The sequence below is a fragment of the Chiroxiphia lanceolata genome, chromosome 11 (assembly GCF_009829145.1).
Source record: "Chiroxiphia lanceolata isolate bChiLan1 chromosome 11, bChiLan1.pri, whole genome shotgun sequence".
Lineage (NCBI taxonomy): Eukaryota > Metazoa > Chordata > Aves > Passeriformes > Pipridae > Chiroxiphia > Chiroxiphia lanceolata.
Window position 1 is genome coordinate 2,376,405 of NC_045647.1, and position 11,808 is coordinate 2,388,212.

The following is an 11,808-nucleotide window of genomic DNA, read 5'->3' on the forward strand; positions in this document are numbered from 1 at the left end:
ACAATCTAAGTGCTTGCATTAGATATGCTTCTTTGAATTTAATGATGGGGCAATGAGGCCTTTAATTAAATAGTCCCAAATTTTCTACTGGGAGAAACAAAAACATATTCATCTACAGGTTTTCTTCTCTCTATAAAAAAGAAAAACCCCAGCACCCATCTGGTGGATAATCAATGCTTTTAGCCCTAAAATTGAGCCTCACACTATTTTGTGTTTAAATTATTTGCCCTATTTATGAAATCCACGTAATGGGATGAAGAAACTCATCTTGGTGGTGGATGTGGAGCTCTGGTTATTGAGACCTGTGTGGTGTCTCCACAGAACTTCTTGCAGGAAGAGGTGGCAGGACTACACAACTATTTATTTTTAATACAAGAAGTTCTCTGCCATGGATCAGTGAGTTATGATAAACAGTATTGGGGTGTATTATATGGCATTGTATATAAATATTTTTCGTTTAAATTTCATGTATCCAGTCATTCATAGGCCCAGTAGATGCTACAGGTATTATCAGACTTGTAAAAGAGGCAAAAAACTGGCCAGGTGATCACATTAAGGGAACCACAGTCATTGTTATTTGAAATAAAAATCAAGTTAGGTGAATTTAACTATTTTTTCTTGGGAAAATTTTCCAGGTTTAACGTAAAATTAGCAAACTTTTCTACACTAAACAACAAGAAAAGTGGTACCAAAGGGAAAATTTGCTTTTTAGATCACATTGGATTTCAAAGCCATTGCTCATGGAAGGTGTTATTCCTTAGAAGCAGCATTGCAAGGAATTGCATTGAAGAGTAATCCCAGAACTGTCACTAATTTCTCTCCACTTGTCCCTGAATTGTGCTTAGTCTGCTAGAAACTCTTGAAAAACAGTGAAGTTCTAATTTTTCCAGCCTGAGTATTATTTAATGAGATAATGAAGAAACAAAGCAGCACCCTCAGCCAGAACCAAAGTGTATTATCATGTGGGAAACTGCTCACAGCTCCATCTGCTCGACCAGGGAACATTCAATATTTTTCAAAAATTCTAAGCAATTAGGAAAAAAATGATGAACCTAAACGGTGGCTAAGGCATAATTTCATTTTTAACATCATACTTTAAATGCATCCCTATTGCTATAACACCCAGAGAGCTAAAAAGAGCACATGAATAGAGGAGACATGCTGAAAATCTGATCTAATTTGGGACAGAATTACAAGTGCACAAACAGATTTGCATACAGGCTTATAGATTCTACCCTGAAAATATATATGACATATTGAATTTTAAATTCTTGGGCAGTGATAATTTCAAGGTATCACCTTGTGATGGTAATAATAATAATAATAATAATAATAATAATAATAATAATAATAATAATAATAATAATAATAATAATAATAATAATAATATAAAAATATATTGTGGTAACAATAATAGTAATAAATATAATAAATATATTTATTACAGGGCTGTGGCCCTTCCTGAATTAAATTCCAAGTGTTACCTGTACCCCAAAGCTCCAGGTCATGATTCTTTGATTTTAAGGAATCACAAAATGAAGGGCTTTTTAATTGTAACACAGAGCATTGTAATATCTGTAGTTTCCTGCTTCAAATTTATATATACCTATATATATATACATGCATATATAGTTATATATATCTACCCACACCTAACTTTAGGTTATATATAGGTATGATTAATCCATGCCTGGGAAACTAAAGGCTCCAGCAACATTTTGTGATGTCTGAGATTTTTAAAGAACATACTTTGAAATGTGAAAAAAACCAAAGAACCATAAAATGAGCAGAATTGGTGCATTGTGTGGAATGCCTGAGAAAGAGCTCCAAGAGTCTCATTGTGGACTACAGAAAGTGTTGGAAAACTGTATTTCTACACATAAACACAACATATATTCCCAATGTGAGAGGATCATGGAATCATAGAATGGTTTGGGTTGAAAAAGACCTTAAAGCCCATCCAGTTCCAACCCCTGCTATGGACAAGGACACCTCCCACTAGCCCAGGTTGCTCCAACCTGGCTTTGGACATTCCAGGGATGGGGAATAATACATATTTTCCATGCTGAACACGAGAGCTGAGTGTGTCCTAATCTCCACACATGTTTGCAGTGCTGCAGGTGCAGGCAGGACACAGAACTGCTTTTATTATTTTAGGAATTTATCTATTTTACAACACTCAGTTGTTTATAGGTTGGGCCACTGCTCAGCTACTGGAGTGAGAGTTTCTCTCTCCAACAGCTCGGGGTGCTGGAAGCTGCTGTGGGATCTGCAGCAAGTGCTGAAAACAACCTGAATTGAGAATTACTGAGCAAATTGTCAGGAGCTGAACAGCAGAGTTAGAGTTTGGAGACATAAAGAATGAGTAAGAAAATGGGGACAGATCATCCAGGACGTTGTCGTGTCTGTTGGCTTTATAAAACCGCCTCTGCTCTCCCACGGACTTTCCTTGCTAAAGAAGAATTTAGTGTTTATCCAGTTCAAAGGCAATGGCCTCTGCTCTGGCTGCTCTCTAAACATTTCAGGTTGTTCTCCTTCTTCCTGCTCTTGCCTACTCATCATCTGCTGAGCAGCTACTGTTAAATTTACTCTGTGTCGTTACCTTTTATGAGCGAGCGTCGCCCGACGGGACGTTCCCTGCTCAGGTAACGCTGGGCTCACGTTCAGCTTGGCTATAGAAACATCCCAGACCTCTGCTTAAATCAGCACTAACAGAAAATCTATTGTGCTTTTCACTGTAAGTTTGATCCAGTTCTTGGCTCTAAAGATGTTAGTGAGAATAAATAAGAGCAGAGCGTGCACGCAACTGAGCCACACAATCCATAAAACACGCCGGGGATGAGATGAGATGGAAGATGTGGCGCAGCAAAACGTGCAGGATCCAATAGCAATAAAAGAGTTGACCTTCCCATAACTCTGCCCACCTTCCCAATCAGGATTTCTGTATTGGCATCTAATTATGTAGCTCTTCATTCACCTCTCCAACCTTCCATCACGGAGGAGTCAATTGAGAGGCTGCCATTAAATGCAAAGTATGGCTCTCATTAACCTCACCAGTGCAGGCACACATCTATCTCTCCTGCACTTCATTCTCTGCTGGTTGTTTATCTCCTGTATCTCTTTCTTCCTGCTCTTGTTTCCCTGTTTTATTTAAAAAGTAAAATGTAAAGAGCAGCTACTCTGTTATCCCGTGCCTTTGTCTGGGATCTAAATCAATGGAGCCCTGCTGGGCTCCTGCTTCTTCCACTGCAACACAAATAATAATCACCCTGATCATATCTCCTGCCTCTGCCTCCTATAGAAGAGGACACTTAGAAGCCAGTTGCATAATAGCAATAAACATGAGGTATCAGATAATAGATCTTCAAAGATACATCAATAATATATTTCAGATCGCTGCTGTTACTGCAGGGAAACTGCTGGGCAAGAGGAACGCTCGGCAAATATCCATCATCTTTTACTGTCTGGGTAAATGTTTGGAAGATAGGCTGTAAAACTGCATTAAGTTTACAATAAATTTTGAGGCTCCTAACCTCTTACAAAGTGCCAAATGCCAGTGTTCATCCGCAGGCTGCTGGGTTTGGATGGCTTTTGTGCTCGCCTCCCCAAACAGCAGCACTGCATTTCACTTTATTTCACTTTATTTTCTGATTTCCGCTGGCTGCTCGGGGACGGGTTGGTTTGGGAGGAGAAGCAGGAAAGTCAGAAGAACAAAACTGCAGGAGAAACCTCAGAGACCGAGTGGAGAGAGGGAAGTCATGAATATTTTTAGTTCTAAGCTGCGGTAACGAAAACAATTGAAAAATTATATTTGGAAATATGTTTTGGGCGCAGTCTGTGTGAGTAGCTCCCCATGGAGACTGGGAGATGTGACAGAGCAGATAATTTGGATTTCTTGAGTGGTTTAGAAGAGAGGGGAATGCAAATATCCACCTCACTGAGAAGCTGAGTCCTCTCTTACTGCTGTTCTCTGGGCAATCTTAGCCAAGGTTTGCAAGGCTTTGCTGTAGGAAGCCAAGAAGTATCAAGAAAATCATCTAGATAATGCTTTTCCCTCTGGAGCATAAGATTTGTGAGATAAACTGTAGGAAAAACTCCAGGCAAGCTTTATGCTCACCAACTCCTGTAATCCCCAGGTGTTTTTTAGGGAACAGGGCACTGAACACTCAAGATTCTGAGTCCTTTAGTGTTATTTATTAGTGTTCCTTTAGTGTTCTCCATCATCCACTGTGAAAAGTTCTGTCTCTGGGAAGGATGAACACAAGGTGTAGAACTTACTCCCTCTACTAAAAAACATTTATTCCCTGGAAAGCCTCATGCTGGGAGCAGAACCCTTCCCAAAACCAGGCAGAGTCTGGGAGAGCTTGGGGAGCTCAGGTGCAGGAGCTGGGTTTAGAGATCCATCTTTAATGTGAGTAATTCTGGTTTTTGTTCTTTATTTTCATGCCATTTTTCATACCCTGGGCAGACACTGTGCTCTGTGCCTTTGCAAATGTGGGTGAGCACACAGAGTTGGGTAATTAAAAGCAAACAGCTCTATATTTAAGGAAGTTTAAGCTAATAGGTATTTAAATCAGCTTTCATAATATTGTCACTGGAAGGTTGTGCCTTTTAGAATAGAGTGGGTAATTATTAAATCCTAGTTACAGTGGGGATCATAGAATGGTTTGGATTGGAAGGGACCTCAAAGATCATCTAGTTCCAACCCCATTGGGGCTTAAAAACTTAACTACCAGCTTTAAGGAGAATTATATTTAAAGTAAGCCCAGGAAGTGATTCAAGGGTTTGTAAATCTACCAAAAGTGTGAGTCACAGTTGGATAATTGACCATTCTGTCCATTTTGGCATTCAGTGACCTCCTGTTTTCCTTTGTGGCTTAAACCTGCAGAGAGCAGATATCCCGAGGTTCAAAGGGGAACTTGGAAAATGCAGATGAGGCATTTGCCTGTGAAAGCATTTTGCTGCCCTCTAAACTCTCATTGACATCTCAGTTCACTCAGAAGGTCCAAGTTCTCATTCTCTTGGCCATGCCAGGAGGAACATGTTGATGCAAAGCATGGGATGGGTTGGGTTGAGCAGGTCAGCTGGTCTGGGACACCAGTGGGGGATAAATAAATCACTGAAAGCACCTCATAATTCTTCCTCTTGCTGCCCTTGGCTAATGGAGAGGACTAAGTCAGTCCCCTGCCTCGGCCAGTTTGGGACTAACCAGGGGGCAGAGATATTCCATGAGCTTTCTCTCATCTGCTGCTGAGAGTTGAGCACCTTGAACAGTAAAAATATTGGAAGAACTCCTCTGCAAGTCACTTTTCCCCAGCTTTCTGAAAGCTTTCCTATAAATCTCTGGTTTTTTAAAGACTGGACTTTTTTGGAGCCATGTCTGCATGTTTGGCATTTAGAAGTAGGAATGACTGAGCCCAACAAGCAGCTCTCCAGTTCTTTTCCCTAAATTAGCCTGGAATACACCTGACCAGGTCATTGCATGAAAATCTTATGTCCTCCAGCACGTTCTCAGAGAGGTGACCCCAAATCTGTGTGCTTGGGAGCAGCCTCAGCCTCTTCCCTTCCTGCATCTCCTGGTCTGGGCAACCTACAGCTTCCAAGGCAACTTTACCACCACCCCTTCTGTGCTCCCTGGTGAATAATTCAAGAGCACTTGTCAGAATGGGTCAACAGTTTGGTTGAAGCATCCCTGTGTCTTGATGCATCTCTCAGCCACCACCATCAAACCCAAAATTGCTTCTACCATCCCTGGTGGCTGCTTCCAGACAGTGGAACAACTTCAGCTGTGCCTAAACTGCTTCACTCTCCATTCTTCCTACAACTTATCAGTCCAGTATGGAGGGTTAGAAATTCCTCCTTTTGGGGCACTACATGTTCCCCATTTTCCCTGAGGGTGAAAGGACAAGAACTGGTCAGAGAACACCCTCAATTTTTCAGGCTGGACACAACACATTTGATCCCAAGTTCATAATAATCAGATTCCCAGAAGACATCCTGAATTCTAAACTACCCTCATTGTGAAGTGTTTGATCCTAGAAGGTGTGAATCTTACTTTTGCAATCCACGAAGTTTTTCTTTGATTCAGGGAGCGGTTTTGCACTTGGAGCTCGATCCAAAGCCTGCTGAAATTAATAAGCAGCTTTCTGTTGACCTTGACAAGCTTTGGGTTAGGCTTTTTGTGAAAAACCAGTCCACTGACTTAACCAAAGAATATTTACGAAGTTAAAGCCGAAGGAAACTTATAGAAGAAGGAGAAGAAAAAAAAAAAATCTTCCATTTCATGTAGTATCTGTTTTAGTGCCAAAAATACAATAAAAAAACCCTGCGACGTTTTTCTCTTTATCATCATCTTTACAGGCTTCGTGAACCTCATCTAAAAGGTGCTCTGGGTAAAAAGTATTATCATTTTGATGAATGCCAGCCCTTTGACACGGGGAAGAAATCTTTTATTCTCTGACAATGTCCCTGCCAAGCTAAGTAGGAGATGTAGGCAGAAAGCTTAGGGGGAAACCCTGATGCTGATGAATCAGAGCTCCCTGCTGAGCAGCAGCCTGATGATCCCCACCCTCTAAAACAGTTTAGTACCTTTTCAGCAGGTTTAAGAACCGAGTTTGCCTTTTTTGCGAGGTTTTTAAAGGCTGAACCCCAGCCTGGCTCTTGGCAGAAGGAATGAAATCTGTTCCCCGTGTGTGACTCTTCCTGTGTTTTCACTCCCAAACCTTGGAGCACAGATTCCTTTGGAGCACAGATTCCTCTGTTGCCTTGTCTGAGGGATCAGGTAGCAAACTGTCAGCACCCAGTGCTGGGGGTGCTGGGTGGGGAGGGGAGATGCAGGCATTGAGCTCACAGGAGCTGGGGACTCACAAAGCTCATCGAGCCCTCCAAAAGCAACTCAAAAAACTCACTTTTAATTCAGCACTTACGATGCCTTGTATTTCCCATTAACTGGAAATACTGTAAGAATTCCTTGTATTTGGATGATCTTTTTACATTATATGGACACTGTCATTTCTCCTCTGCTGTTCTGGATGTCACCAATAACAGAAAATATTAGTCTATATGTTAAAACAACTACAAAACCCCCCAACAACACTCAGGTTTGATTTTTCACTGTGATGTTTGAATAGTTATATTTTTGTCCTGCATTCAGCTCTATCCCTATCTAAAATAAGGTGCAGCAGCTGTTTGTGACAGATTATTTGTATGAATGTAAAGCCTTAAAGCCTTTACATCAAACTGAGGTTCACTGGGCCAGGCACTGAATAAACTGACTTTGTTATTAGGGAAACCTCATATGTAAAGTCTGACCAGAGAGAAAATCTGTTTCCATCCTGTGTGTGCCTTGTCTTTATATAATACAGAATCTCAGAATGGTTTGGGTTGGAAGGGAAATTAAACCTCCTCCAGTCCCACCCTCTACCATGGGCAGGGACACCTTCCACTAGCCCAGGTTACTGCAACCTGGCCTTGGACACTTCAGGGATCCAGAAATCCTCTGCCAGGGCCTCCCCACCCTCCCAGGGAACAATTTCTTCCTAATATTTAATATAAACCTACATATTTTTACCAGATAACATAAATACCAATATATTCATTATTTTTCCCAAGCTGTCCCAGCCTGAAAGATTTACACTCCAAATAGGAGTTAAAATGCTCCGAGTGTAAACTCTAAGTGCATCAAACCCCTGCGAGTTGGGAAGCAGAGATACAAGAAATTGAATTTTCCAAACTATCAGAACATCCCTGCGACATAGGGATGTATGAAAAAGATGAGGCACATTATTAGTTTGCTAATTGGAAATAACTAAATTCTGCTCAAGTAGAAATAATTATTATAACAGGTCAGAAAACCAGGTCATTCCTGTGCCTGGTTCCACATCCCATCCCCTCCTGTCTGGCCTGAGTGCCTGGGTCCTGGATTGCCTCTTGGCAGAGCTTGGTGTCCTTTCAGGAAGTGTGGTGTTCCCCTCAGCCTGTCAGGCAAAGTGCATATTACAGTTTGTTATTAAATATTTTGGCCGCTCTATCTGTGTTTCTGTTTCATCCCCAGCTCGGTTACACGTCCCACACACTATATTATTACTGATTTTAAAGCCCAGAACAAGATCAAGCCTTGAAAGAGCAGTTTCTTTTCTGGAAAGTGGAAAATTGGCAGGAGAAATCACTTCTGCCTTCAGAGGCAGTGGCAGAAGCAGATGCTGAGTGCATATTGTACGAGGAGAAGCAATTGGAAGAGAAACTAATACAGAGATCACACATGATCTGCAGAATTTAAGAAACAAGATACATCCACTGCCCAGCCACTGCTCAGAGCACAAACTGAAGTAGACAAGGTGAAGGAAGAAAGAGAGCAAGCTGAATACTTTAATCACTTCATGTGAAGAGAGCTTGCTATAGAGGTGCCAAAACTGGGGATATTTGGAAAGGAGAAAATTGATTACGAAGAGATAAGAGTGTGGGAGCCTAAAAAAGGCAACTTGGATACAAATGAAACGGGGGAATCGCTGCTATGAAATTGTTTGTCGTGGTGAGGAGGAGAATTTGCACAAGGTAATGAAACGAAACTTCAAAGTCAAGGACAAAGACAAGGCAAGAAGAGACCAATTACAGCCATCAAGAGAAGCTCATTAGAAGAGCTTGACTGTGTACATCAGAATTTTTAAATCTGAGGGGTTCGGTTCAGTGAACACTTGGGTGGCTGAACTTCAAAGAGTTCTCAGATCTCCTGAAAGGTTTGGGTGCAGTCACTGTGTCTGTGTATCTGCTTTTCCTCTCATTATCGATATCGTGAAGCACAAACAATTCCATCCACCATAAAAGAGAAATATTTGACCCAAAATTTGACGTTATCACCACAAATATCTGCTCTGAATGTGCCCGTTTCACTTTTTGCAGCTTCCCAGTGGGAAGCACAGAAGACCAACCATGGGATGGTCCCTCTAACCAAACCTCTTGTCCTAAAGGGCTGCTCAGCATCCATGGACTGTGGGAATTCCCAAAGTTGCCAGAAGTGGAATAGATTGGGTCTACTTGAGGCAGAACATTTAGGTATGGATGGAATTACGTTATTCTACATGGAAATATGAACATGGCTTGGAGGTTCAGAGTTCAGACCCAAGGCTGGTCGTATTCCAGGGCACCAAAACAAGAAGAAAAAGTGTGGGCAAAATATTTCCCCACACAGAATCAGTGTTTGTCCACATTGCCCACACAGTGTTTTCTTTTAAAAATGCTTTAAAGAGCTTATTTCTGCAGCCCCCAAATCCTTGAATTCTAATTAAAGGCATCAGTGTTGAAATATTATAAAAGTAACAAATACCAAATGTCTTGCTATGATTAAGTTACAGGTGTAGCAAATAATAACCTTGGAAATGTAGGAGTGAGAACAAAATCAGCCAAATGTTGTAAAGTATTTTCTTCATAGTTTATAATAATCCTTCTAGAAGCTCAAAATGTTTGCTTACCAAATATTCATTAGCTAATATTTGTACAGTGCCTTGAAAATGTAAAGCCCTAAATATGTGCTAATTATTATTCTAATTACTTATTATTATCAAGCTCTTTGTTCTCTTTGTTCTGTGTGACTGTGTCTAGGAGGAGGTTGCTCCTCCTAGGAGGTTGCTGGAAGCACCTCGGCCTCTTACAGGACTGAATTAAAGGCATTTATTTCCTGGGGGAAAAGAAAGGAAGAATGTTCAGGACAGGATTGCTGAGGGAGCAAAGATGTGGAATGTCTCAGCTTCACCAGGGCTTTTTGTTATATTTATGTTTACAAGCCTTATCCAATGCTGTATATACATATATATATTTGATAGAATATAGAGAGGAAACAATATATAAAATTCCCATTCTGCCAGTGCTGGAGGCCTTTTGGCCATGACACACATGGGTCCATCCTCCTCATCATTGTGGATCTGCTTCTCCAGACCTTATTTCTTCAGCACTCCCTAATTCCCCCAAGTGATTCCGTGCTTTTATTTAAAATTCTACTTTCCCATCACCATTGCCTGGCGGCCCCATTTGGGCTGGAATTCCACCCCCCTTCATTCCACCACTTCTTCCTTCCCTCCCTGAGGATTCACCTGCTGTGTGTTCTCTCCATGTCCTTTTCTTGGCACCAACATGACGAACTAAATCTGATATTTTCAATTTGTGTGTGCATATCTATGCACTTAAAGAAAAGGGGCCAGAAAAGGGGCTGGAAAACCAAAGTCGTCTGCTTTTTGCAGGATGTGGAAAGGATGGAGAATTTTCCCACACACCAGGCAATCCCTGAAAACCATGGGAGGAGACTGACCTTCCTGCTTTCAGGAGTACTCATTTCACTGCTAACAGGGTAATTCTGGGAGGAGGAGGAGGGGGTTCCCTGGGTTTTCCTTCTCTTTAAAGGATATCTTGTGGTTCTGAGCAGAATGTTGAAAGCTCTGCCCTGTGCACAGTTTTCTGTCTGCCTTGTCCAGCACGGAGTGACACAAGAGCAATACTTCCCATAAAAACCTCCCGAAAGGAGCTACTAATTATCAATGCAGAGAATTCCAAAGGAGAAAGAAAACAGCATTTCACAGCAAGAACTTGTAATGAGAGTGCCATTAAGGCAATCAGTCTGCAAACCACATTGAAAGGCACCCTTTCCTCTCTGCTGGGATCACAACAGCTTTTTTTTGGGTTGTTTCCCCAAAGGATGGTCCATCACCACCCAGCTGGACCAGAAGGATGGTGCCAACCACTGGTGAAAGGGGGTTTTTGGGTGACACATTTTTCCTCGTGCTCTGGGAGCCCAGCAGAGCAGCAAATGTGGGGTTAAAATTTGGATCCATGAAATTCAAACCAGTGGAGAACCTTCAAACCTTCACCACTGGTACCTGCCAGGGTCGTGCTGGTGATGATCCACTGACTTTGGAGTCTGTGCCACTCTAGGTCAAAGATCATCAGCTGGACTTGGTGGTTTTGGAGGGGTTTTTTCCCCAGCCAAAATAATTCTATGATTCCAAAAGTGATGCACCAAATCTCCAGGATGAGACCAGGAAGCAAAAGTAGTTTATCCAAGGAGAGTTGTTGAAAATCCCAACATTCCTATGTACAATTCTAACCTGCCTTCTTAAAAACTATAAACCTGTTAAAAAACTTCTATTACAAAGAAATGTTTTCTAGAAACCCAGTGCAAACATACTTTTACTAAAAAATATTAAAAAACACTTAGAAATGTGCTGTATAATGAACACCTCAGTTCCAGTATTTTACAGTGTTAAATATTTGTATTGATCATATTTTTCATATATTTTCAATGAAAACAGTGATTTATCAAGACCAGTTTTAAGCGCAATCCTGCATTTAAAGTCAAGAGTTAAGTTATGGTTCCATCACTTTGAGGGATTTAACATCCACAAGATGAGCAGAGGTAAAAATCTATTTATGGCATTAACTTGAGATTGAGGAGGAAATAAAAAGGAGATTGTGGGGAAAAATAAACTAAATACACACAGACTGACATTACATGGAATTAAATAATATGAATGCAGGGTATTTGATAGCAGTCTGGCTGTTTTACTCAGGCTTTGCAAATGAAGAAATAGGAAATGGCTTTATGTCCTATATACCCTAAAGGTTTAAACACTCTATTTGCAAGACACTTGTGATTACTCTGTTTTCTTGTAGGTGGATGAATTCGGAATGTTTTGCAAGAAAAAAGGTCCCTGCTGGTTGCTGGCTTTTGTCAGTTTTGGAGCATCAATATTTCTTCATATTTTCTGATGTTCTTGTGAGACCTTATTGAGGGAAAAAAAGCTTTCACCTCTTCCAAAGTGA